Raw genomic sequence first — 26,472 nt, 5'->3', positions numbered from 1 at the left:
ATGAAAGTCTAAACATACAGGGCCACTGACAGAGCTTTTAGCGAATGGACCGAGTCCAAGGTACTTACCGAATTTGGACAGTTATTTCAAAAAATATATAATTCTCCCTTGAGGTGCAAACACGTGAAACGTCCGTTAATTATCGAACTTTCAGAGAGGTGCATTAGGTGTCGGCAAAGACCTGAGGTGTTCCTCAGAGAAAGCGCTTTTTATTAAAGGGGAGTGTGTTTATGTGTACTAAAAATTAGGGAAGGTTTTGGATAATTCGGTGGGGGAGGGGACGGAGTTGCGTTTACCCCCTGGATGGAATGTAGTTTGATAGAAGCTCATGCCTAAAATATTGGTTTAAGATGAGAAAGCCCCTTTGCAGCACGAAACTGTCGCTCGCCTGGTAATCAAAAGCAATTGTTTGCAGAACAGCTTTGCAGTAGTTGGATTCAATTGGGCTTGGACCAGATTCCAATCAAAGGATGCAAATGCTTTCTTGTCAACGGTTGCATCGGCTTAGACGCGTCTGCGAGGGAGATTTATATTGATTCCCTGTAGTTTAAGATGCTCTGTCGGGCACGCATTATAAAATTCTTAAGGCCGGAGAGTACGGGGAGCTGGGATTCTGCCGGCTGAGTCGGCTGCTGGTTGGAGAAGGAGTCAGGGAGCCTCAGCAGCGCAGGAAAATCCCTGCTTGATCATCGGGGCCTCCGGGGATGAATTCTCATCTTGCCCAAGACCTAACCGGGGCAAGAAGCTTAAAGAAATGAGGCCGTGACAGTGACACCTTTTCAGAGAAGGGATCAATGTAGGAGGCAGTTTTAGGGAAACGTACGCAGTTCAGGTGTACAGCTAAGAAATTAAAAAAAAAGGCACCTGGGTGGCTCAGTCGGTTGAGCATCCGACTTCGGCTCAGGTCACGATCTCGCGGTCCGTGAGTTCGAGCCCCGCGTCGGGCTCTGGGCTGACGGCTCAGAGCCTGGAGCCTGCTTCCGATTCTGTGTCTCCCTCTCTCTCTGACCCTCCCCCGTTCATGCTCTGTCTCTCTCTGTCTCAAAAATAAAATAAAAATGTTAAAAAAAAAAATTGGCCTCATTAACAGAATCCATACTCAGGTTCCCGCGCCCAGGAAAATACCCTGCAGCAAACTCGAAGAGGTGAATGAGGCTTAGATTTGGCTGTTGGTGATGGGAATGAACGGAGGAAGTCAGGGAATGAGGGTTGGCTCACCTGCTCCAGAGGCCCCTGTTTGGGTGCCCGCAGATGGGGGTCCGCCTGTGGGAGGCCTGCTGGGAGGACCAGGATGGGCGGTTGCCGCCTTGTACCTTCTGTTGGGGGCCAGTGTGACGGGGAGGTGGGGCAGGCTGAGGACTGACACTACTCAAGAGGGCTGCCGTGCAGAGTCGCTGGGCCCCCTTTGCCAGGTTGCCTCATTTCCAATGGAAGTCAGAAACCCGGATGACTTACAGAGAATTCCCTAATTTAGGCTGGCTGATAATGAGGTCACATCATTACACCGTGAGAACCAAATAAAAATGCCTCTGTAGGGCAGAATTGGCCCCTGGCCTGCATCTCGGCCCCCGCCACTGCCTCTTTACCAGGGGTTTGTGTGGAAGGAGCACACCAGAACCTTCTTCCCCGTGAGGCACTGTGAACTCACTGGGAGACGTCTGGTGGTTTGGGGCATCACTGAGTGATTCATTCGGGTGACATTGGTTGACTAACAAACGTGCTCTGTGCCAGGCGCAAGGTGGGTTGGGGGTCAGGGGCATGGGGCTTCCAGGCAAGGAGATCTTGGAGTTCATTCTGGGGCTTTGGAAGGAGTTGATATGTTCATGGCGTGATGTGTTTCTATGTGATTAGAGAAAGCCCACGTGGGAGAACGGGGGTGGGGAGGAGGGGCATGATATTGGCAAGTTACATTTTAACTTGAGAGCCGAGGGCTTTATGGTTAGGGTTGTGCTGTGTGAACAAAAGGGAGCCCTTGATAGAGAGGTGACATCACATTCACATATTTAAAAAGAAGCCTCTGGCTGGTGCTGGGCAGAGGAGGGACGTGGGCTGGCGCATCCTCAGCTTAAGGGCTAGATTGAAAGTTTAAAAATCCAAAACTTAAAAATGAAACTAGAGGGGCACCTGGGTGGCTCAGTCGGTTAAGTGTCCGGCTTCAGCTCAGGTCATGATCTCACGGTTCGTGGGTTTGAGCCCCGCGTCGGGTTCTTGCCGACAGCTCAGAGCCTGGCGCCTGCTTCGGATTCTGTGTCTCCCTCTCTCTCTGTCCCTCCCTTGCTCACACTCTGTCTCTCTCTCTCTGTCTCTGAAAAATAAACATTAAAAAAAAAACTACACTAGATTTTGGTTCATTTAAGACCGCAGCTATGTTAACACGTGCAGTGGGGTTCCGTGGGGCTGTGGGTGATGTAGGAGAGGATATATGTGAACTCTGCAGAACCACGTGTGCGAGGACACTTGACTGTGCTGTCCAGCACAAGCAGACAGGTGTTTTACCTGACCTCTGAGTGTGTTTTCTCTGGTTTATGTCCTTCCAGGTGGTATATCAGTTATGAAACTCAGCTCTGCCTCTTTTGAGCTCAGATTTTACATTTTGTCTTCCCTCCTTCCTCTTAGTGCAAATGTCCTGGGGTTGGAGGCGGCACCCAGGCAGGAGGGACACCCCTCTGGTCATGGGTCCCGGGTCCAAGCAGTTCCCTCCGACATGCCTCAGAGTCCCTCTGGCCTAGCCACTCTCCTCTCCGTCTTCTGTCCTGGGAACCAGGCATCCTAAGGGCCCAGCCCAGGCCCCATTGAAGCCCTTCCTTCCCAGGCTCTGCTGGCTTTGAGGCAAGGCCAGCACAGAGCCCAGCCTCCTCCAGGAACCCAACTCTCTCTCCTTCTCAGGCCTTGGAATTGACTTTGGGGAATCCCACCCCCCCACCCCCCCGCTTGTCTGTACTGTAGTTCTCACTGGGGATTGGGGCGGGGGGCTCCTCCTCCGCCTGAAACCTTTTCCCCTCTGTGGGTTTAGGATTTCGAAACAAAAGCTAGGCAGGGAAGCGTCTTACAGGCCGCTCCTGCTCTCCTCCTTCTGAGTCACAGACCTCTGCTGAGACGGGCAGTGTAGAGCCAGCGAGCTGCCCTGGGGAAGCAGGCAGAGAAAGGGGAAACAGGAAAGAAATGATTATTTCGACCCATGTGTTTTCAGTGGCACATGAATGTAACCGTTGGCTTCAGACCCAAAAGGGAGCAGATATGAGGACTGTGGGAGAGGAGGGAGAGGAGGAGGGGGATTCAGGACCTGCCTGGCTAAGCAGCCTGTGCCAGCAGGTGGGAGGGGAAGGGAGCAGCAGAGGAGGAAGGGGATGGTTTCCACCTGCTGCACCCACACAAGAATGGGGACATTTGGCCTTGGGCACGGGTGCTCCTTGGGAGCATTGGTGTCCCGGGCTGCCGCCCCAGTTAGGAGATCTACCCCCTTCACCCACCCAGGGCTTGTGGGAGGGCTTGTGCCCAGCCCTGGAGGACAGTGTTTGTAGCTGTGAGCGCTGCCTCTTTGCTTCAGGGTGAGGAGCACGGGTCGTGAGCTCTCACGGGGGGCAGGAGAGGAGAGCAGGCCTTAGCTCAGCCTCCCCCATACACGGGGAGTGATGAAAACTGGACGTTAGCGGCATCGAAAGCTGTAAACAGATTTCACGCCTGTCACATTTCCAGGAAGGCGCTAATGGGTATTTCTTTCATACTTGTATTTTCAGTAGTTCATAGTCCCCCGCATAGCTTGGCTCGTCCTGGAAGGTTCTAGAACTCTGGCTGTCACCACCCTTCCCCCTGCCCCATGCCCCTCTGGGCCTCTGGAAGACTCCAGTCCTGGCTGCTTTTATCACACCCCCGTTGCCCCAGCAGAGCACTTACCACACTGTGTGTGAAATGTCAGCGTTACTTGGTTAGTGGCCTCTACTCCCCTTGATGGCTGGAAGCTCCTTGAGAGAGTGGAGTGGGGAGAGGTATCTTGTTTTCCATTTTATTCCCAGTGCCTTGCACAGAGGTGGGTGAGCTCTTTTACAGTGTCAGGGAGTGGTTTTCTGACAAGGTGGCACTTGAGGAGAGGCCTGAAGGTGACTTTGTCGGCCTGTGTTCTGCGTGCCAGATTCTCTCCCCTCCTCAGAGACCTCACACATTGACGATCTGTTTTCTCCTTGACAGCCTCCCCCGATCAGAATTTCACATGTGTAGCACTGACCCCTCAGAAGTAAGGAAGGAAGAAAGGAAGGAAAGAGAAAATGCAAGAAGCAAAAACCTCCTTGGACCCCTCCCCCCTCCCGGCCATGCCCAGTGAAGTTGTCCTCTCTTGCTTTCTTCCCTTCTCCTTCCATCCCTTGGAGTCTGGCTGGAACTCTGCAGAAACTGCTTTTGTTAGGGCCCCTAACAGTATACTTGATGCTAGAGCCAGTGGAACATTTGGGGGACTTTTTAATTTAGCTTGTGGGCAGAATCTGAGACTGGCGAACGCTCCTCTTACAAACTCTGATTTTCTTTACATACGGTCTACACCACCGGATTCTACTATTTCCCCCTCGCCCTCCAGCTGTTCTTCCTCAGTCTCTTTTGTAGACTTCTCTTCCCCTACAGGAGGTCAGCCCTGAGCCCTCTTCTCTTTTCCTTCTAAGGCTCATCCTCGGTGCTTTTATCTATTTCCATATATAAATAACCTTCTCCAAACCGAAGGCTTCCAAATACACATTTCCAGCCAGTATTTCTCGTCACCAGATTCCATATGGCCAATCCCCTTCCCGCGTTTTGGCTTGAACACCTTCCGCACATAGTCTCCCCATGTCACGCCCAGTCCGTCCTGCTGCTGAGTGTCCCATCAGGCTGATGAGTGCCGCCATATTGGATACCCGTCCAGTCACGTCAGGACCCAATTTTTGACATTTGGCCTCCTAAATGGCCATGAATCTTCCCTGTCCCCCTTTCCTCTATCCCCACTGTCCTCTGCTGTGCTCCTCCAAACACCTCCATCCTTCCTGCCCCGCTCTATTCTGTCCCATCTCAGGCTGCAGGAGAACTGCCTTCCTGAAGTGTAGACGTGGCTGTGCCACAGCTCTGCTGAACACCCATCACCAGCTCCCATGGCCGTTAGGGTAGGGTCAGGCCACTTAATGGGGGGACCAGACCCTTGCCCATGTGCACATAGTCATCTCCTCATTTCCTTTTATAGTCCTTGCCCGGGACACTGAATGGGTTTCAATTCCTGGAAAACTCCACTTTCTCACTTTTGATCTCACTTTGCCCCAGCTTTTCTTTCTTCCTGGGATACTTGTCATAAGGCTTTTATTCTGAGTGGGATGGAGACCCACTGGACAGGTTTGAAGAGAGGGATGATGTGACCTAATTTGTATTTTAATTTATTTTACTATGATTTTTTAATGTTTATTTTGAGAGAGAGAGAGAGAGATGAATGGGAGAGGGGCAGAGGGGGGGGGAGAGAGAGAGAGAGAGAGAGGGGGAGAGAGAGAGAGAGAGAGAGAGAGACTTAAGCAGTCTCCATGCTCAGCATGAAGCCTGACGCAGGGCTCAATCTCAGGACCCTGGGATCATGACTTGAGCTGAAATCAAGAGTCAGACGCTTAACTGACTGAGTCACCCAGGCATCCCATCTAATTTGTGCTCTAAAAGTCTCCCTCTGTCTGCAGGGTTGAGATTAGAATGTAGGGCGGGATGTTGGAGACCTTGTAGGAAGCTGTTCCAGGGATCTCATTGAGAGAAGTTGGTGGTTTGGGCCGATGGTGGCCTTGGAGGTGGGAAGAGGTGGGCAGATGCTGGGACTGTGTTTGAAAGGATACCTGACAGAACTTGATGTCACAGATGTCTGCAAGTTCTCTGTCCCAAGCCAACTGGATGGATGGACATGCTGTCAGTCAAAATGCAGGCAGACTGTGGGTGAGGCAGATGTGGACGGAGGTGGTGGGATTGGATGGGAAAAGAAGCAGCTTAGTTTTGTGTGTGCTGAATTCGAGATGCATTCAGTGCCTCTGTAAGTGTGGCAGGCAGAGTAATGGCCCCAACGATGCTTATGTCCAAAGGCGCTTTGTAGATGTGATAAAGTCAAGAATGTTGAGGTGGGAGCCTATCCTGGGTTATGCAGGTGGACCCAGTGCCATCACAAGGGTCCATATAGGAGGGGGCAGGCACGCCAAAGTCAGGGAAGGAGCCATGATGACCAGAGCAGGGGTCGAGTGAAGTGATTTGGCGATGAAGAAAGGTGCCATGAGCCAAGCCATGTGGGTGGCCTTTGTGCATTTTCCAGAATCCATTTTTCCAGCTTCTAGCTGGAGAAGGCAAGGAAGTAGATTCTCTCCTGGCGTCTCCAGAAGGAGTATACCTCTACCGACACTTTGAATTTTTTTTAAATTTTTATTTTTGAGAGAGAGCGAGCAAGTGAGCATGAGCGGGGGAGGGGCAGACAGCAAGGCTGACGCAGAACCTGAAGCAGACTCCAGGCTCTGAGCTGTCAGCAGAGAGCCCAACACGGGGCTCGAACCCATGAACCGCAAGATACGACCTGAGCTGAAGTCGGGTGCTCAACCGACTGAGTCACCCGGGTGCCCCAAGCTCTGCTGACACTTTGATTTTAGACCATAAGACTCTGACCTCTAGAACCACAAGATAATAAATTTGTTTCATTTTAAGCCATTAAGCTGTGGTGCTTTGCTTCAGAAGCAACACGAAACTAATACAGTGGAGGTATGGAGTACGTGGCCTTCTGTACGCATCTGGGGCTTGGGAATGCTAGCCTCCCCTGCATTCTGCTCTCACTCTTCACAAGTCAAACCAACATGCCCTTTTGGCATCCGCAGCTACCCTGAACAGTAAAAACCCAGGAAGAGTTTTTAGCAAGTGTGCTGAATAGATTTCAGAAAATAACGCAGTGTAAATTTCCTGCCTATTATTGGAGTCTCATGCCCACACCATAGTCCACAGACAATGTACCCATATTTCTTCATACGTAACTTTAATGTCTATAGCAATGTGGTTTCAGATTATAGAAAAATAGGAAAAGTTATATTCTGAAACAGAAATAGAGCTGCAAAGACATAATATTTAAGTCATAGCAGGGAAAGATGCAGAAAAATTGAAGTAAAAGGGAGGCCATTGTATTTGAGCTCATAGTCTAGGGGCAAAAAGGATCTTTTTTAAAAAATTTTTTTAAAAATTTATTTATTTATTTTGAGAGAGGCAGCACGAGTGGAGGAGGAGCAGAGAGAGGGAGAGAAAGAGTCCCAAGCAGGCTCCATGCTGTCAGCACAGAGCCTGACATGGGGCTCGATCTCAGGAACCGTGAGATCATGACCTGGGCTGAAATCAGCAGTTGGATGCTTACCCAACTGAGACAGACACCCAGGTGCCCCGAGGGGTAAAAGGATCTTTAAACCATAGTGGTTAATCCTTAACACCATCACTGTAATACAGCATTAGCCCGATGACTGATGTTCATTTAAAATGATCAACCCAAGTCCACGTGGAAATACTAAATTATTTTTGATGTACTACTTTAAGAAAATAGGAAGCCATACAACATATCTTATAAACTGTTAATGTAATTCAGACTGGCTCTTAGATATGATTTCATTGCTAGAAAATTAACTTATGTGGAACCCCTAGTTCCCCAGTGATGCCAGGTAATAGGTATCATTGAACTTTGGCTCTGGATAAATTCACAAACCATTGGTTGACAATTAGGTTCTAATTGTGCATAGACCCTGTTGTGAAAGCCTTTCCCTACAGAATTTCAAATAACTAAAAGTAGGATAAGGGTAGCCCAAAAAAGAGCAATCTACTAGAAGTTCACTTCCCAAATTAGACCCAAAGCAACAGCTTTGCTATAACAATGGATTGGAGAGAGGATTTTTTTTTTTTTTTTAAGTTTATTTATTTATTTTGAGAATGAGACCGAGAAAATCCCAAGCAGAGGAGGGGCAGAGAGAGAATCCCAAGCAGTTTCCATGCTGTCAGCACAGTGCCTGATGCGGGATTTGATCTTGCCAATCATGAGATCATGACTTGAGCCTATATCAAGAGTCAGATGCTTAAAAAAAAAAAGGTTTTTTTCTTTAAATTTCTTCAACAATCATTCTCTGCTTACTGGGTACCCAGCATTTTTTAAAAGCCCTTTGCAGATATTTTCTAATTGAATTCTCGTAGCAACTCTTGAGTTAAGCACTATCATCGTTCCCGTTTTACAGATGACAGAACTGAGGCGCAGAAAGATCAAGTAACTCAGGTTCACCCAGCTGGTCAGTCTAGACCCAAATCTAGAGAGTCTGGCTCCAGAGTCCATGCTCTTAACTTTTCTATGTGCTGGCCTTACTAGATCTTGTCAACTGTGCTTTTGGATTGCCTGTCTCATACACTTCTGCTCCGCTGCTGTGAATTTCACGCAGAAGGTATTAATGGGATTTGCCTTCAGTGCCGTTTGTGGGTTCAGGTCCCCAACCTTTGCCTGATCTAGGCCAACTGTCTATTCTGCCCCCCGTGTTTCTAGGCTCTAATCCAGTTTCTGTAGGACTGCCTCACTTGGTTTCGTTCTTCTGGTTTAAAATTATGCCAGACTTTCCCATCTCCTACAGAATAAAGGGCTTAACTCCTTAGCACGATATTTGTATCATTCTAGACGCTTGGTTGCGAGCAAGGGACGCCCACTGTGGTAACTGAGCAGCACAGGAAGGGCGTGGGGGAAGCCTGGGCGGGGCGGGCAGGGGCCAGTGAGCAGGGGCAGAGGGTGCCTGTGCTCCAAGTCCCATCTCTGATGCTCACAGGTCTGTCTCACATCTGATCTTGCTGTCCCCTCTTTGTGTATTGTGCTGAGATTCAAAGTCACCGGTGAGAGTGTCCATTTGCCTGAGGCTGCCTCACTTTCCTGGGGGGAGCGGGGATGAGCCTCCTGAATGAGATGGAGATTCCCTGCCTCCACCAAGACGGACGGCATTGAGAATTATGTAAAAATAGGAACCTGGTTTGACTCCCAGCAGCCAGAAACCATGACAGATATCCTGTCGACGGTGTTGCTCAAACATTTTTGTCTGTGATGTGCAAGGGATATATGCACGTGCACACACACATACACACGCTCTTAATTGAAAAAGTATCTAGGATGGGGCGCCTGGGTGGCTCAGTCGGTTGGGCATCCGACTTCAGCTCGGGTCACGATCTCACAGTTCGTGAGTTCGAGCCCCGCGTCGGGCTCTGGGCTGATGGCTCAGAGCCTGGAGCCTGCTTCTGATTCTGTGTCTCCCTCTCTCTCTGCCCCTCCCCCGTTCATGCTCTGTCTCTCTCTGTCTCAAAAATAAATAAAACGTTAAAAAAAAAAATTAAAAAAAAAAAAGAAAAAGTATCTAGGAAACAGTACTTTACTTATGGCTATGATAAACTCATCGTTTCCCCTCTCATTTTTTTTTAATGTGGGTCATGACTTACTAAATTAATTCCACTTTGAAAACCTTGCCCTACAGTGTTTTCTGTGCAGTATATTCAAAATACTCCCAATGAGTCGCTTTTATGCACGAAATGCTTTATTTATATACCAGACAAACCTTTCTGCAATTCTGGCCTTTAAATGACTGTTTGTAAAGTAGATCCTAGAAGAATAGCACGTAGTCCTTGGCATCAAAATAAGCAAAAAAGAAGAAAGTATGAATCTGTTGTGTAATGAACACAATATATCCAATTGTATCATCTGAACACAGAATATCCAATTGTATCATCAGACAGTACCCAATATAATAGTCCAGAATGTTTGTTTACATAGCTCTCTAGTAAAGTTTAAGTCCACAACAGTTGTTAGAAAGTAACAGGGTTTTAATTTCTCATGCCCATCAAGCAAGAATTTCAGCAAATATGCCTGGGGACTGGCCCTGGATGAGGTCATTTTCTGGGTGTTTGAAGGGTACAGAGGTGAACTAGGCTGGGATCCTGGTCTCAAGGAGATGAAACTCTAGGAGAGAAGAAACGATAAGGGTGTAGAAAATAGTTGTACCAGATAGAAACTGATATGGATCATGAGAAAGGAGTAAAGGAAATGCGTAGACTTTCAGAGGAACGGGAGTGCCTGGTTCCTGATAGAGGTCCTGAAGAACAAAGGAGGAGGGGTTCAGAGGGCGGGTGGGGTGGGGGGGGGAATTTCCCTGTCACCTGGCCTGCACCCTGGTGCAGCCGATGAGGCCATGGGGATGGCACAGGCTTACAGACTGGAAGGGCCTTTCCGCAGTGAGGATTCCTGTCTTTGTACCTCTTTGTTCCCAGTGTTGTCACCTCTGACACAAAGTAGGTGCTCACTGCATATGTAATGAATATAGACAGGGGCACCAGCTCTGGAGCATGATGGCGGAGGGTCCCCTCACAGCCTTGTGTGGACCAAGAGGGGTGCAGGAGCTCTGGGGGAGGGAAGAGTGCCAAGCCCAGCAGTCAGAGGGGAGGGGCTACAGTTCACAAACATGGCTTGGGGGGCAGTGGTTGTCCGTCCCCCCCATCAGAAATCACAAGTTTTATCTGCGATTCAGCCAAGTTTGATCCAGGGCCTGAATTACTCGACAGGTCTGGTGAAGGGATCCACAGATGCTGAAAGGCAAGGACCCTGCCCTACCCGGCATCCAGGTCTTGTGAACAAAGCAGGGCGGGGAGGGGCAGGAGGTGGGGCACACACAGCAATCAGGATGCACAACAAGGACAGAAAGGGCTAAGTGCCCTGAGCAAGGCACAGCCACAAAATGTAGGCCCGTGGCCTCTGGCCACAACCAAGCAAGGAACTTGGCTTTGGCAATGAGGCATCTTATGGTCCTCATGTTACAGTTGCCACCCTGCTTCTTTCCTAACCAAAGTTAACCTAGTAACGTAGTACGCAGTACTCATCAGGGTGCTTCCGTGTGCTGTTGAGACTCTGCTAGGCACAGAATCTGGTCTCTAGAAACGTGCACATGGAGATCATGTGGGAAAGGAGTGGTATTATGTCATCTGTTCTTTCAAAATGAAACTACTTCTGTGTCCTGGCAGATGGCCCGTAGTAGCAGTTCTTGGATTATCTGATAACAGCCAATTATTTAATTTTATTTTTTAGAAATGTTTCTATTTATTTTTGAGAGAGAGAGGGAGGGAGGGGCGGAGAGAGAGACGGAGATGGAGTCTGAAGCAGGCTTCAGGCTCTGAACCCGTTAGCACAGAGCCCGACGTGGGGCTCGAACCCGCGAGATCACGACCCGAGCCAAAGTCGGACGCTCAGCCGACCGAGCCACACACGCGCGTGCCCGACGTGATCACAGAGCCCGTTAGCACAGAGCCCGACGTGATCACGCGAGAACCCGCGAGATCACGACCCGAGCCAAAGTCGGGACACTCAGCCGACGGAGCCACCCACGCGCGTGCCCGACGTGATCACAGAGCCCGTTAGCACAGAGCGCGATGTGATCACGCGAGAACCCGCGAGATCACGACCCGAGCCAAAGTCGGACGCTCAGCCGACTGAGCCACCCACGCGCGTGCCCCCTGTGGCCAATTATTTTCAAGAGCAGCTCCTGCATAGGGGACACTTTCACCAGGGCCTTTCTATACAGGGTGTGAGTCTCTGGAACGGAGACTGTTCATTCTGTGTTACGGGCTGCGCAAGTTCTAGAGCGGGGAGCAGAGGGTAGGTAGGTGGGGGTGGGAGCGCAGCTCTAGATCTGGCTTCTGGAATGAGCAGAGGGGGGGGGGAGAGCAAGGGGAACGCGGAGGCCGTGCGGAGCTGCTGCAGAAGTTAGGTGGGAACCGGGCGCTCGGCCAGGTGCTGATAGGAACAAGGGGGAGCAAACAGCACCAAAACTTGTTCTCGTACCTTTTCTGTTGCCCCGTCAACCGTGTAGCCGTGAGGCTGGACGTGCTTCTTTAATGCAGGGCAGCATTTCCGTCATTTGTTTCATACCCACCACACATGCTACACGTCTTACTTCTGGCCGCCCAAGAACCTGCTACTACAAGCTGCTATTTTCGGCCGCCTTCCAATGCCGATGAGGAAACAGGCTGAGTGAGGTTGGTGAGTGATAACATAGCCAGGGGATGGCAGAAGCCACTCAGAGCGCAGGGTTCCTGTCTGCAGGGGACCTTATTCCTTATTCCGGAGGACCTGAGTTACTTGTGTGATGCTCACGTGGCATTCTGACGCTAGGCAAATATTTGTTCTCTTGCTAAGGAATGACACAGGGGGACTGTGTCTTCTAGGTAGCATGATGCATTCTGATAGAACATGCTGGAAATTCAGAGACATTCTGCGTTGCCATTCCACAGGCAGCTGGAAAATCTTAAAATTTGATTCAGATATATCAAAATCTATGGCTCTCTTCCAAAACTGTGACTTCCTTATTCAAGCTGAGCGTTCCCTCCAAACCCTCCTGTTGAGCTCAGGGGCAGAAGGAATGCCATCTCCATTCACCTGCTCAGGTCACTGGGGACTCTGGGGTCTGCTCTTCTCTGAACAAACCAGAACTAGGAGTGTTTTTCGTCCTGCTGACTCAGCTTCAGTGTCAGCTGTCTTGTCGTTCCAGGAAGAACAGCCAATCTGTTGGTTTCTGGGCATCCAATAGAGCGATCGTCTTAGAGCCCTTAATTTTAAATTTAGATTAAAACTGAAAAGTCACTCTGTGGATTTTTTTGGTGAGTGTATAACTTTAGTCCTTTATTAAAATGATCTAAATCTTCACACTCTGATTCAGTTTTCTTTAAATATTCCATAAGGAAATTGTGGTTTTCATCTTTTTAACTTCTTTTATCATGATAAAAAGCTTATAACAAGAAACTGCGGTCCTCTGCCCACCTTCTCTATTTCAAAACTTACTCCACAGAGGCAACAGATTTCAGATAATTTGGGGATTTCTTCTGATCACCAGCCCCACAGCTGTCCTAATATGCTGTACTTCTGTGTCTTTTTTGGGGTATCATCCATTGGTTTCTCCTCAAAGCAGTGGGGAGTTCAGCTGTCCTACTACAGACTCCCATGTTTTCCCTTTCCCCAGCCTTCCAAAATTTGGGTAGGTCACACTGTTTCCATGATTACATGTAATTCACTGATGATCCCATTGGTGTACTACGATGATTCGTTTATTTTCTCATGTAACTTTTTCCTCTCTAAGGTTAATACCTGTGACATGGGGGCATTGCCTGTTGCCATCCAACAATGACTTCCTCTTCCTCCTTACTGGCTGGAGCCTGATTTTGTTCTGATGTCCACCCCTTTGCACTTAACTCAGTCATTTCAATGCCAAGCCAGTCACCATGGCCCAGTTCCCCTGCCCTGCAAGGGGTAGCCTGTACGGGTTGTTTGTGGGGAAGGTTTCTTTGTTCTTAGGCAAACAAAGAAGAAACGGCCTCTCCTATCAGTTGGAGAAAAGAGTTCCAAGAACCAGCAGAACGCTTACTAAACACAAATATCCAAATGGCACAGGGCCACCCGTTGCATTTTTCTCGATCGCTCTGCCTCCCACACCTGAGCTGGTTTATCTCTGGGCCTGGCACCCTTGTCTTCCTAGGGCTTTCTTTTGGTCCTCTTGTCCTGTATCCCCTCTATTCTTCACTTATGTATTCATTTTTCAAAAACATATCCTTTAGAGGTTTGGGAAATTATCTATTTGAATTATTGTGTGTTTGAAAATGAATTTATTCTGTACTCACACTTCAGTTGATAGTTTAGCAGGATATAGAATTCTAAGTAAAATCATTATTGCTTGGACTGTTAACATTGCTCCCCTGACTTTAAGTATTTATTATTACTGCTTAGAAATCTGTTTCCAGAATGACTCCTTTTATCTGTGATCTAGTTTATCTCTCTGAAACTTCTCTTTACTCGTGGGGCACTAAAATTGCATGATGCTATGCCTTGCAATATGCAGTTTTTATTTTCTAGGCTGTTGGTGGGTCTTTGTAAACTTGTGTTCTTCAGTGCTGAGAATTTTCTTGTTCTGTTCCTTTGGTAATTTTCTCCTTGTGTTTTTTGTATTCTTCACTTTTTCCATCTTTCTGCAATTCTGTTAGAATTTAGAGCTTCCACACTGTGCACTAATTATTCTATCTTGGTTAGTTTTTCCTTTCTGGGTTCTAGTTTCAGAGAGATTGCCTAGATTTTATCTTTATTTTTTTTATTTTTTTTAATTTTTTTTTAATATATGAAATTTATTGTCAAATTGGTTTCCATACAACACCCAGTGCTCATCCCAAAAGATGCCCTCTTCAATACCCATCACCCACCCTCCCCTCCCTCCTACCCCCCATCAGCCCTCAGTTTGTTCTCAGTTTTAAAGAGTCTCTTATGCTTTGGCTCTCTCCCACTCTAGCCTCTCTCTCTCTCTCTCTCTTTTTTCCTTCCCCTCCCCCATGGGTTCCTGTTAAGTTTCTCAGGATCCACATAAGTGTGAAAACATATGGTATCTGTCTTTCTCTGTATGGCTTATTTCACTTAACATCACACTCTCCAGTTCCATCCACGTTGCTACAAAGGGCCATATTTCATTCTTTCTCATTGCCACGTAGTACTCCATTGTGTATAGAAACCACAATTTCTTTATCCATTCATCAGTTGATGGACATTTAGGCTCTTTCCAAATTTGGCTATTGTTGAGAGTGCTGCTATAAACATTGGGGTGCAGGTGCCCTTATGCATCAGTACTCCTGGATCCCTTGGGTAAATTCCTAGCAGTGCTATTGCTGGGTCATAGGGTAGGTCTATTTTTAATTTTTTGTGGAACCTCCACACTGTTTTCCAGAGCGGCTGCACCAGTTTGCATTCCCACCAACAGTGTAAAAGGGTTCCTGTTTCTCCACATCCTCTCCAGCATTTATTGTCTCCTGATTTGTTCATTTTGGCCACTCTGACTGGCGTGAGGTGATATCTGAGTGTGGTTTTGATTTGTATTTCCCTGATGAGGAGTGACATTGAGCATCTTTTCATGTGCCTGTTGGCCATCCAGATGTCTTCTTTAGAGAAGTGTCCATGTTTTCTGCCCATTTCTTCACTGGATATTTGTTTTTCAGGTGTGGAGTTTGGTGAGCTCTTTTTAGATTTTGGATACTAGCCCTTTGTCTGATACGTCATTTGCAAATATCTTTTCCCATTCCGTTGGTTGCCTTTTAGTTTTGTTGATTGTTTCCTTTGCTGTGCAGAAGCTTTTTATCTTCATGAGGTCCCAATAGTTCATTTTTGCTTTTAATTCCCTTGCCTTTGGGGATGTGTCAAGTAAGAAATTGCTACGGCTGAGGTCAGAGAGGTCTTTTCTTGTTTTCTCCTCTAGGGTTTTGATGGTTTCCTTAGATTTTATCTTTAAAGCCTTCTATCGATTTTTACATTTTAATGATCATATTTTTAATTTCTCTGAGCTCTTATGTATTTTCTGACTGTCCCTTTCTTGTTTTATGGACCCTCCTATCTCTGAGGGAATTAATTAGAATTTTGAGATGTTTTCTTCTGTTTTCCACCCACTGAATGGATAAACAAATCGTGGTACAGCCATACAGTGGACTACCACTTGCGAATAAAAAGGAGCAAACTACTGATATATGTAATAATACGGATAGATCTAGAATGCAACATGCATTCTGTATGAATATTAACAATATTAACATAATCACAACAAATCACATGAATAAAATAATGTAGTAATGATGCTGTTATCTACACTCATCTGTATGAAAAGTAAAAGAAGCAAGACTTCAAAGGCTGCATGCTTTATAACTACATTTGTGTAAGATTTTGGAAAAAACAAAACTGCAGGGATGGAGAATAGACCAGTGTTGGTGGGGGAGGGGCTGAATCCAAGGGAGTGACACGAGAGGCTTTTGAGGTGATGCGCGTGTTGTGTACTTTGCTTGTGTTGGTGGTTACTCTGTGCACCCGTCAAAACTCATAAGTGCGTGCCAACAAGTGTATTTTATTTATGTAAATCAAAACAAATTTCTAAAAGGTGTTCTTCCATTTTCGGCATTCTTTTATTAAAATTTTTTTTTAATGATTATTTATTTTTGAGGCAGAGAGAGACAGAGCATGAACAGGGGAGGGGCAGAGAGAGAGGGAGACACAGAATCTGAAACAGGCTCCAGGCTCCGAGCCGTCAGCCCAGAGCCTGACGCGGGGCTCGAACTCATGGACCTGAGATCACGACCTGAGCTGAAGTTGGACGCTTAACCGACTGAGCCACCCAGGAGCCCCATTTTTGGCATTTTTTAATGCCTTGTCTTTTTTTATCATAAGCTTTCTTATCTATTTGGTAGTTCTTAACTGCTCATTCACATTTGGGAATGAGATCGGAATCTGGAGCCATGCCTTATGTGTTGTGTTCCTTTGCTGCAGCTGGCGTGTTGAGAGCAGAAAATAGAGAATTTGTATTAATTTTCCACTATTACTTTATTTTTTTCTCATTAATCAGAGGACCTGTCATTCGGGGGTACCTCTGTCCCTCCCTCCTTCCTGACACATTCTCAGGCTCTAGCCCTCGGCCTCCTTGGGCTAATGCTACTCTAACTTCCTTTCCTTGGGGTTGGGCATGCTCTCAGGAGTCCTGTGCCCAGCCTGTCTGTGTGGTCAGGAAGCTGCTGGGGAGAGGTTTTCTTGTGATTTGCTCGCTGCTGCACGACTCCTATTGAGGTCAGAGAGTGCTCCTGTGAAGAGCAACGTCAAACAGATTTCTGGTTTTCTCCTCCCCCTCAGAGCTGTCTTCACACTTTAATTGGGAAGGGCCCTTACGAATAAAGCTGGAACAAATTTCCCTGGTTGGGAGGAGGGTAGTCCGTGGGTAAATGTGCGAGTCCCAGAAATTGGATGGAAGGCAGTCCGGCTTGCTCCTGCAGGAGAGCTGCCCAGGTCAGAGGAGAAGTACCCAGGGACACGGTGTCAGGACCCTTATTGGAAGCTGTCAGGACCATACGTCAGGGAGGGGAAATGAACGCATTGCTCTTTTTCTTTTTCCCTCATGCTACACAGATCATACATGTGAGAGGATGTGATTGTGGATCAATAACCAACTTCTTGGCAGTTTTATTTGAAAAATGAGCATGAGACTCACAGCCTTTCTTTGAGAGTCTTTGATTAAAATAGATTCGGGGGTATCTCGTGTTATTTAACCGTGAAGTTCTAAACTGTGAGTTTAGATCTTTAAAGCATGCCCATTAAAAGCCCTGCTCACTCAAGTCTGTGCTTTCTGGGAACGTTTGATTTCTGTTGCTTATGAAATGTGTCTGTTTTGATAATCAAGATGCACGCAGCCTGTGCCCTATCCCGGAAATGCTGGCAAGCCAGTTTTCCACCCTGGGATTATAGGCTGGGTGCTATTCAAATACATACCGACATGTTACTCTTTAAGGAAGCCATCTTGAATTTTGGGGGGAATATAAGATTTTTTTTTTTAACTATTCAAGCTCTGGTGAAGTGAGGCTTCCTACAAGTTAACTAAAGTGATATTATTCCTTTATCTCAATTGTATAGAAACATGACTCATTCTCCCCTGCATAGATCATCTGTTTCTCTTGCACGTTTCTAGGGCAAATTGGTTCCAAACCAAGTGCTGTGTTCTTTCCTTTTCTGTTTATCGTCATTTCTTTATCTGTTCCTTAAAGATAAAGACATTCCAAGCATGGTGTTCCAAAATGCCTAGCTCATTACGTGGTATAATTAATGACAATACAGAGACTTCCGGTCTCTGGGACATGAGCTTTGTACCTTTTCGTTGAGTCGCTGGTTTCTGCAGTCACCATGCAGTAGATTTTACTGCTTTCTGGTTGTTTGCAAACTTCCTCTGCTTGGGCTGCATCGTGGTGTTAAATGTTTATCTTCATCGTGTGAGCTGTCTCGTTCGTTTGACAGAAGACAGGTTGTCTGCTTGTGATGAGAGAAAAAAAAGAAACGCACCTTCCCGAAAGAGAATGAGCTGAAAGATCCCCGATTTGAGTGACCCGGTACAGGCGTGTGAGCTGGGGGTGATTCTCGCTTTATCCCTGATGACGTTACAAAGAGTTCCTGCTTCTCTTCAGGTAGCAGAGAATCCCGAGGTTTACAGCCTGCGGTCCTGCAGATAAATGAAGGTCATGTGCCATCCCTGTTGTGAGTGCTGATGTCCATTCTCGGGGCCTAACACACAGCAGAGAGTCAGGGATGTATAGATCAAGCGTGCCTACCGCGTTGAAATGAACCCACTGGGAGAAGCTGGGTCGAGTGGGACCTAGCAGAGGAGTTTGCGGACGTGTCTGCACGGCCCTCTCTGCTTCCATGAAGTCACCCCCGTACCCTCCCCAGGAATCGGCCTCCTGGCCCACCTGCTCGGGTAGATTTAAGGATTCCCCTAGAACTGTTTGACCCATTATCCACATTATAGAAATGGTTTGGGCCCTAAGACCAGTGGTAGGAAAGAAAGGAGGGAGTGGGTTTGTGGAGAATACTCACATAAGGCATTTGTGGTTAGAAACAAAGCAGGAAATACTTAATGAATATCAGTGTTATCTCAATACTTGGGCAGGTAGATAGGAAGAGTGCTCTGGGAGTGGGGCCTCAGTTGCGTTTAGGTGCCGGGCAGGTAGCGTAGGGAGTGAAGCAACCAGGTGTGAGTTAAAAGGCCAGATAGCCACTAGAGAAGGAGAAAGTGCCTGCCTTGCAAACATACACTTGAACTCCACTTTTAAGACACCGCTGCCTTCTCCTCCAACAAGACCATAACAGAAACCTTGTCTGACTCAGCCCCTGGGAGGCCACGTGAAATGCCTACATATATTTTCTTTTTCATAGATCGAAAAGTGTTTGATTTCATCGAGATTTGAAGTCCTTGTCTCTCTCTCTCTTTAGCCTCTTATTAATAAATACAAGCACAGAGAAATGTTGTTGGAAGACTTTGGATCTTATCTGGTATTTTGTAGATGGAATATTAGTCTTTAACGTATCAGCCTTTCTCAGTGGTCTCAAAGAATGGCAGAGGATTTATCACCAGCTCTTGACAAATTCAGTTGTTCTTGCTGCCTTTTGAAAATGCCAGGCATTTTCTTCCTTCACCAGATCAGATAACTCCCAGTTTTTCTGGTAAGCAGATGTGCAATCCATAGATAGTCCCCATGCCTCATTTCAGCTATTATTTTGTCCCCTTTCATCACGAAATCCTTTTTTTGGAGCAAGCAGCGTTTGACAGATTTGAGTTTCACAGAGGCTTTTTTTCTTACCTCTTCGCCACTGGGGGAAATACAGGTATAGAGACAGCGAGGAAGTGGGTCACTGGGGGAGGAAAGGGAGACGTGTGGCCCCAGCATCACCTACAAATCCAATACCCAGGCCTTGAATGCCACAATAATTCTGGTGTATGTGTGTCTGGTACACAGTGGTGGTCTTTGTAAAACTATCTACCAACACGGACACACAGGCAGACGCACCCCTACCCACAAACACAGACACACAGACAGACGCACCCCTACCCACAACGCAGGGGCGCAAATTCATGTGTTGCAAGAAGGGGCAAAGATCTAATTTGCCCCGGCCCCTCCGATGTAATTTCTGCTTCCTTCTTGTCATTACGTGGTACTTAGAATTTCTCCTTAACTGCATGTTTTATCACACCCTGCCTTGCTATTGTTACCACAGTTACTAGCTGTCTGCACGTTATATCCCCTTCCCCTCAGGAGATTGCAGTTTCCCTAAGGATTCAGACTTTTCTTGTAAAAAAAAATTTTTTTTAATGATTATTTATTTTTGAGACAGGGACAGACAGAGCATGAACGGGGGAGGGGCAGAGAGAGAGGGAGACACAGAATCGGAAGCAGGCTCCGGGCTCTGAGCCGTCAGCACAGAGCCCGATGTGGGGCTCGAACCCATGAACCGTGAGATCACGACCTGAGCCAAAGTCGGATGCTCAACCGACTGGGCCACTCAGGCGCCCCTTAAATTTTTTAATGTTTTTATTTATTTTTGAGACAGAGACAGACCATGAGCAGCGGAGGGGCAGAGAGAGAGGGAGACACAGAATCTGAAGCGGGCTCCAGGCTCTGAGCTGTCAGCACAGAGCCCGACGCGGGGCTCGAACTCACGGACCGTGAGATCATGACCTGAGCCGAAGTCAGACACTCAACTGACTGAGCCACCCAGGCGCCCCCAGACTTTTCTTTTACTCATCTTTTAATTGTTCCTGTACTGTGTTTTGTATCAGTTGATGCTCAGTTGGGTCTGTCTCAGAGCCCTTTGAGTCCTGTCTCCACGTAACCTTTTTTTCTCTCATCTTCCTAACATGGGAGGCTGTCTGGGGGAGTCCGCGGTCTGCGGAAGGGGCCAGGTGCTAGTCTTGGCATGGGCGCCCGGCCCCTGTGTGGCTGTGACAGGTCTCAGCTGGCGGACTTGGCCCGAGTCTCCCTGGGCTTCATCCTCCTCGTGTAAAACGAGAGGCTTGACATAATTCACGTCTCGGTTCCTTTCCATCTCAAATACTCAGTGATATTCTGTGACGGATATATGGTCAGCAAGACGTTACCCAGAGAGCCAAGTAAGTTAGGAGAGATTCTGTGTGCTACTGTATTAATTCAACAATATCTAGTGAGTGCCTGAAGTTGTTGGACACCGTTCCGCTCACCGGGGATCGATGGTGAGCAGGGCGGATGCGACCCTTGCTTAGCCTCACGGAGCTCATGTCCTATTGGAAGAGGAAGACAATGAACAAATAAACATAGAGAATAACGGAAGAAGGCTGGGGAAGAAGCACAGACTGTGGCCGGGGAAAGACGATGCACCTCAAGGAAAGTCTGTCTGGGGAGGGCACGTTCAAGATGACCCCTGATATGTAAGATGGGTCCATCCGTGTGAAGAGCCAGGCATGGAGTGTGCAAGCAGTGAAGAACAATGCAGAGTCAGTGGGCAGGCTGCTAGGGGAGGAGGGGGTGAGGGGAGATTTCGCAGGGCCACACAGGTCCCAGCAAGGAGGCCATGGGAGGGTCTGTGGCCGTGAAGTGACCGTTAACATGCCAAGATACCACTCTAGACGCCTTGTGAAGGGGAAATGGCTCATTAGAGAAGCAAGATTGGAAGCCAGGAGATCTGGGAGGAGACTTATACGTGGCTTATGTGGGAGATGATGTGGAGGCAGAGAGGGAGAAAAGCGGACGGGCTGGTGATGCCCTTGGGAAGCCCATCCGATAGCCCTCACCGGTGGGTGGGGTGTGAGTTAAAAGGGCCAAGGAAGCTCTTAGTTTCGGCTTTGGTGGTGAGGTAGATGACAGAACCAATAATCCAAAAAGGGGAGCCTTGGGAGAGCTGGGATGGGCATTGCGAGGGGCAATGCGAGGGGCATTGCGTGGCCAAGAGGTCTCCTGTCTGGCCCTCATTCTCTGGAACAGGTCCTTAAACACGATTATCTCATTCTGTCTCGATATCACCTGCATTCTGGAAATAGCTTGTCTCCCATGTCTACCGTTAAAAATATTTTCACTTCAGAGACACACAGTGTGAGAGAAGAAATGCAGATGGCCAAACAGCGTATGAAATGTAACTTGACTAGAGGCAAAGCAACAAAATAATAAGGCTTTTTACACCGTATCAAGTTTAAAAGCTGACGATTCCACCGAAGCTTGGCCTGGTGGCTTAAGAGCCCGCATGGGGGTTCAGAGTCCAGCCCTTGCACTTACGCTCAGAAGTTATTTCACTTCTCTCTGCCTCGCTGTGTAAAACACAGCGATAACATCTAGCCCTGGGATTGTTATGGATTAAGTGCAACAAAACACTGAAAACAGCACCTGGTAAGAGAAAGTGTCATTTTGGTGTTGAAAACAAATTCCTAGGGTTGAACGAACGGTGTTCAGTTAAAAAATGCTTTTGAGTTCCTACCACAGGCCAGCTACTGTTCTAGGCTCTAGAATAGAGTGGCGAACAGAGGAGGAGGTGCCTGCCCTCCCAGAGCTTATATGGGATGCGGAAAGGCAGATAATAAATGGGTACAAGGATCAGATAACCTTGGGTGGTGAGAAGTGTGTTCTAAGCAGAGTGACCATATGTACAGTTCATGCTTGGTGTCATGGCATTCTGTCTGGTTTAGCGTTTTGGAACTCCCCAGAGTGGCCCAGTTTCATGCAAACACTGGTACGTGAATGTTCTAGTATCTTTCTTTATAGTTGCCCAAACCTGGAAGTAACTCAGTGTCCCTCAACTGGAAGACAGCTACATAAACTGTGGTTCGTAGCACAGAGCCTTATTTAGCCATAAAAGGGAACAACTACGGATAGACACAACACCGTGATGAATCTCGGATGCACGGTGCCGAAAGAAGCTGGATACAAAGGCTTCACACTGTGTAGTTACATTTAATTGACATTCTGGAAAAGGCAAAACCTAGGAACAGAGACCGGATTATTGGTTGGCAGGGACTAGGGATCAGGGAATGGTTGATCTACAAAACGGCTTGGGGCAATTTTTGGAGTTCATGGAAGTGTTCGTTTTGTTTGACTGTGCTGGTGGTGGTCATAGGACAGCATACGTTTGCCAAATTTGCAGAACTGCACAGAGGAAAGAGTGAATTTTGCCGGATACTTAGACTCTGACTTAAAAAATTGGAAAAAATTCCTAAGCAAGAAAAAAATGTCCCTATTTGGTTTTTTCTGATTAAATATAATTTATTGTCCAGTTGGTTTCCATACAACACCCAGTGCTCATCCCAACAGGTGCCCTCCTCCATGCCCATCACCCACTTTCCCCTCTCCCCACCCCCCAACAACCCTCAGTTTGTTTTCAGTACTCAAGAGTCTCTGATGGTTTGCCTCCCTCCCTCTCTGTAACTTTTTTTCCCCCTTCCCCTCCCCCATGGTCTTCTGTTAAGTGTTACGCTGAATGAAGTAAGTCAGGCAGAGAAAGACAGATACCCTATGTTTGCACTCATCTGTGGATCCTGAGAAACTTAGCAGGAACTTAAAAGTGTCCCTATTTGAATGGTAAATGATCTGGTCGTTCTAGTTACAAAGTTTCAAGAGAGAGGAGATAGCGCAGGAAATAGGGAGATAGAATGAAGCCGGAGACTTTTTTCTTGAGAGCAATACGTATTCGTGTAACGAACGGGCATCCTTTATGTGCCAGGCCCCGGCATATAGTCTAAGCACAGGACGTGCACCTGTAAACAAAACCAAGCCTCCCACAGAGCCCAGAGTTGCGTATGAACGTGCAAACACGTCCACCTGTTTACACAGTGGTTCTGCCTTTAGGAATAGATACTAAGGAAATAAGAGGTTCAGTAAAGATAAGCATTCAGCAGTTTTCTGTGAAAAAATTATTTAAAAAGGCAAAATCAGAACAACTTAAAATCTAAACAGTAGGAGAATAGATGGGTAAATTATGGTAAAAAATGACCATTTAAAAAAATGATAGGCTATTTATTACATGTATTTATGTGAGGAGGTGCCCGTGACATGCAAAGTGAAAAATTGGAGTTATGGAACTCATTCTCTAAGTGTAAAAAAAAAAAATCTGGGATACTCAACTCTGTTCTTGGGGGGAGAGTAAGGGACTTTGGTATATTTACCTTTTTTTTTAATATTCAAGATCCATTTTTTAAATAATTGGCTATGTCAGTATTTCCATTTTGGAAAAAAAAATCATTCGAGACAAAAACAAAAGAAAGTGGGGTGCCTGGTGGCTCAATCAGTTAAGCATCCAACTTTGGCTCAGGTCATGATCTCACAGTTTGTGAGTTCGAGCCCCACGCCAGGCTCTGTGCTGACAGCTCAGAGCCTGGAGCCTGCTTCGGATTCTGTGTCTCCTTCTCTCTCTTTGCCCTTCCCCTGCTCGTGCTCTTTCTCTCTCTCTTTCAAAAGTAAATAAACACTAAAAAAGTAATTATTCAGCATAATATGCATGCAATGAACACCCTATATTTTCTGGGTGAAATTCTGCCCTGGAAGGGAGGGATGCATTTTTTAAAGGGAAGTGCTTTTTGTTGACAGATGCAAATGAAGCTCATTGCAGAGAAACATGCAGCATTTTTACTGAAGACACTTTAGACATCAACTTAATGTTTTTCATAGGTGTAACCTGTGAAGAGTCAACTTGCCGCTTTTCTTGGCTCTGTGAAGGGGCACATAGCAGCATTCCATTTATGTATATATTGTTCTTCACTCTTTTTACCAGAGTAAAATAAAACCAAAATAGCCTCTGCTACCTAAAACATATATGTGTATATTCCTTCTGAGCACTGTCCTGTTTCTATATTGGAATAAAATGTGATGTACAACTCATGTCACGTACATCGATAAGGAGAGTAAAGCAGGCTCCAGAGAGCTGTTATATTTCTACACGATTTTGCAGCTTTCACAGAATTCAGCACCACAGATAGCTACAGCATCCCCAATATTTACCGTTCCTCACCCAGCAATACCACTCGTAACCATACTGTAGTGAAACGACTTGAAACATTCATTGGGTCTGCAGTGCCTCAAGTTTTAGGATACCTGTGCTTGTACCTGTTGCAAATAAACATAGCGTTAGAAAAGAGGACCAAGAACGTGGCTATTCTGCTGCAGAAAATACGGAGGAATGATTACCGTGGAACTTCCTAAAGCGGATGGATACAGTGACTTTTACGTAAATATTTGCAAGAAACTTCATATAAAATTATCTTATTAAATGTGGTGGAACATGATAGACCCCAAATATATGGTCCGTAAAAATGTCAACTAAAATGTGAAATTTGGGATGTTGACTTTTTTGCATTACTCTTATATTTACAATATTTGCAATATTATTATAGATTATATTTCGGGCTCGTATCTTACACACTTGTCTGTATGCTAAAGTTGCAAAGGATAATTTATCGCATGGTAGGAGTTGCAGCTGGAACTTCTTCGGCAGACACATTTTATTAAGTTGGGTAGAATTGCATTTATATTCAAAGGCACGGTGCTTGAGCATTTATATGAAAAGTCACATACTGGCAAAGCATTCCACAGCAGACCTGGCAGCTAAGGAAGGCTGTGGAATATTGTTTTTCAATCTTTTAAAACCCAGTGCTCTTTTTAATAACATAAAAATCCCCCCAAACTTCATTTATTTTTGAATTAAATATTATAGCAAGTATAAATCAAATCATGACGATCAGAATGTACTTTTTTTTTCTTACATCATCTCTGTTGAATATTCTGGTACAACCCTCCTGGAGTGAGGCTGCCTAATCAGCTGGGAAGGGTGGCTTTAGAATGTCGGTGTTAAAAGACTAAAAAGAAAAAAAGTAGAGCCTGTGCTGCACTGAAAGTGATGTAAACATTGGCCATTTTGAGCTCAAGGTGAAAGGAGATTGCTTCATCACAAGTGCCTACTGCATGTAAAGTCCTGTCCCAGACCCTGCATGGGAAACAGAAGTGTCTGAGCTGTTAGACTCCAACCTAGTGAGCTTATAGTTTAATAAAGAGGAGTTGTGGGAGCGGGGATGGGCTAAATGCGTAGGGGGCATTAAAGAGTCTACTCCTGAAATCATTGTTGCACTGTATGCTAACTAATTTGGATGTAACTTAAAAAAAAATTAAATAAGTAAATATAGCCAGAAAAAAAAAAGAAAGAAGACACACATGTATAATGTGTGTATAATAAATATAAGACATAGATGACTGTAATCAAAAGGTACACTTAGCTATAATAAGGTAGGATATACATAACTATAATTTAAAAAGCATGGTGTTCCTGGGTGGCTCAGTTGGTTAAGTGTCTGACTCTTGATTTCAGCTCAGGTCATGATCTCGTGGTTCTTGAGATCGAGCCCCATGTCGGGCTCTACTCTGACAGTGCAGGGCCTGCTTGGGTTCTCTCTCTCCCTGTCTCTCTCTGCCCCTCACCTGCTAATGCTCACTCCCTCTCTCTCAAAATAAATAAACTTAAAAAATAAAACACAAAAGGCATAGTTTAATAGTGCTAAAAGGAAACATCTGGGGATTCAAGGCATAGAGAGACAATATCCAGCCCCTTCTCCACCTTTTTGTGAGGGAAGAGGGGAGAAAATTTAGCAGTCTTCATGGAGGAGGTGGCCTTTGAGTTCAGAAGGTGAAGCTGTTGGGTAGCAGGGGCAATTTTAAACAGAAGAGTGAGGGGGATTGAGAAGTCTGGAAGCACATGTGGGCTCAGCATTCATCAGACCGTGAATGTCAGGCTGAGACATTTGGCTTTCACCTGTCATTCAGCCAGGTTAGTTCACGATTGTCATAGTAGTAGGTGGCACAGAGACGGTCGATCGGCTGGGGGTTTCTGTTTATCTGAGAATGCCTTTCATGCCGTACTGGACAGAACTAACACGGTACTGAGAAATTGATGTGCAAGATGAATGAAGAGATTGTATTTGAGCATGTAGATGTTATCAGTCCACTTACTGATTCAGAAATGTGTATGCATTCAACTGAAGGAGTTCTAGATGAGAAGGTCCCATCATCAGAGACGGTGAGTTGGGGAGAGCTGAAGCGGTGCCTCATTGATAAAGACGGGCAAAAACATTTTGTCTG

At 46.4% G+C, this 26,472-nt stretch overlaps 1 protein-coding gene and 1 long non-coding RNA gene across 2 annotated transcripts in view; one reads left to right on the top strand and one right to left on the bottom strand.

Moving 5' to 3' along the window:
* Window positions 1-26,472, top strand: part of LOC128777285 (translation initiation factor IF-2-like) — a 195,295-nt gene that overhangs the window by 162,909 nt on the left and 5,914 nt on the right. The window lies entirely within an intron of this gene.
* Window positions 22,286-24,537, bottom strand: LOC109266115 (uncharacterized). The gene is made up of 2 exons (XR_002079561.2): window positions 24,346-24,537; window positions 22,286-22,497 (listed from the first exon to the last, which is right to left on the bottom strand). It is a non-coding gene; the product is annotated as an uncharacterized LOC109266115 (long non-coding RNA).

This window comes from Panthera pardus, unplaced genomic scaffold (genome assembly GCF_024362965.1).
Source record: "Panthera pardus isolate Hobbes unplaced genomic scaffold, ASM2436296v1 HiC_scaffold_1, whole genome shotgun sequence".
NCBI classification, from domain to species: domain Eukaryota; kingdom Metazoa; phylum Chordata; class Mammalia; order Carnivora; family Felidae; genus Panthera; species Panthera pardus.
Note: the sequence above shows the minus strand (reverse complement) of the source record. Positions and strands in the feature narration are given on the sequence as shown.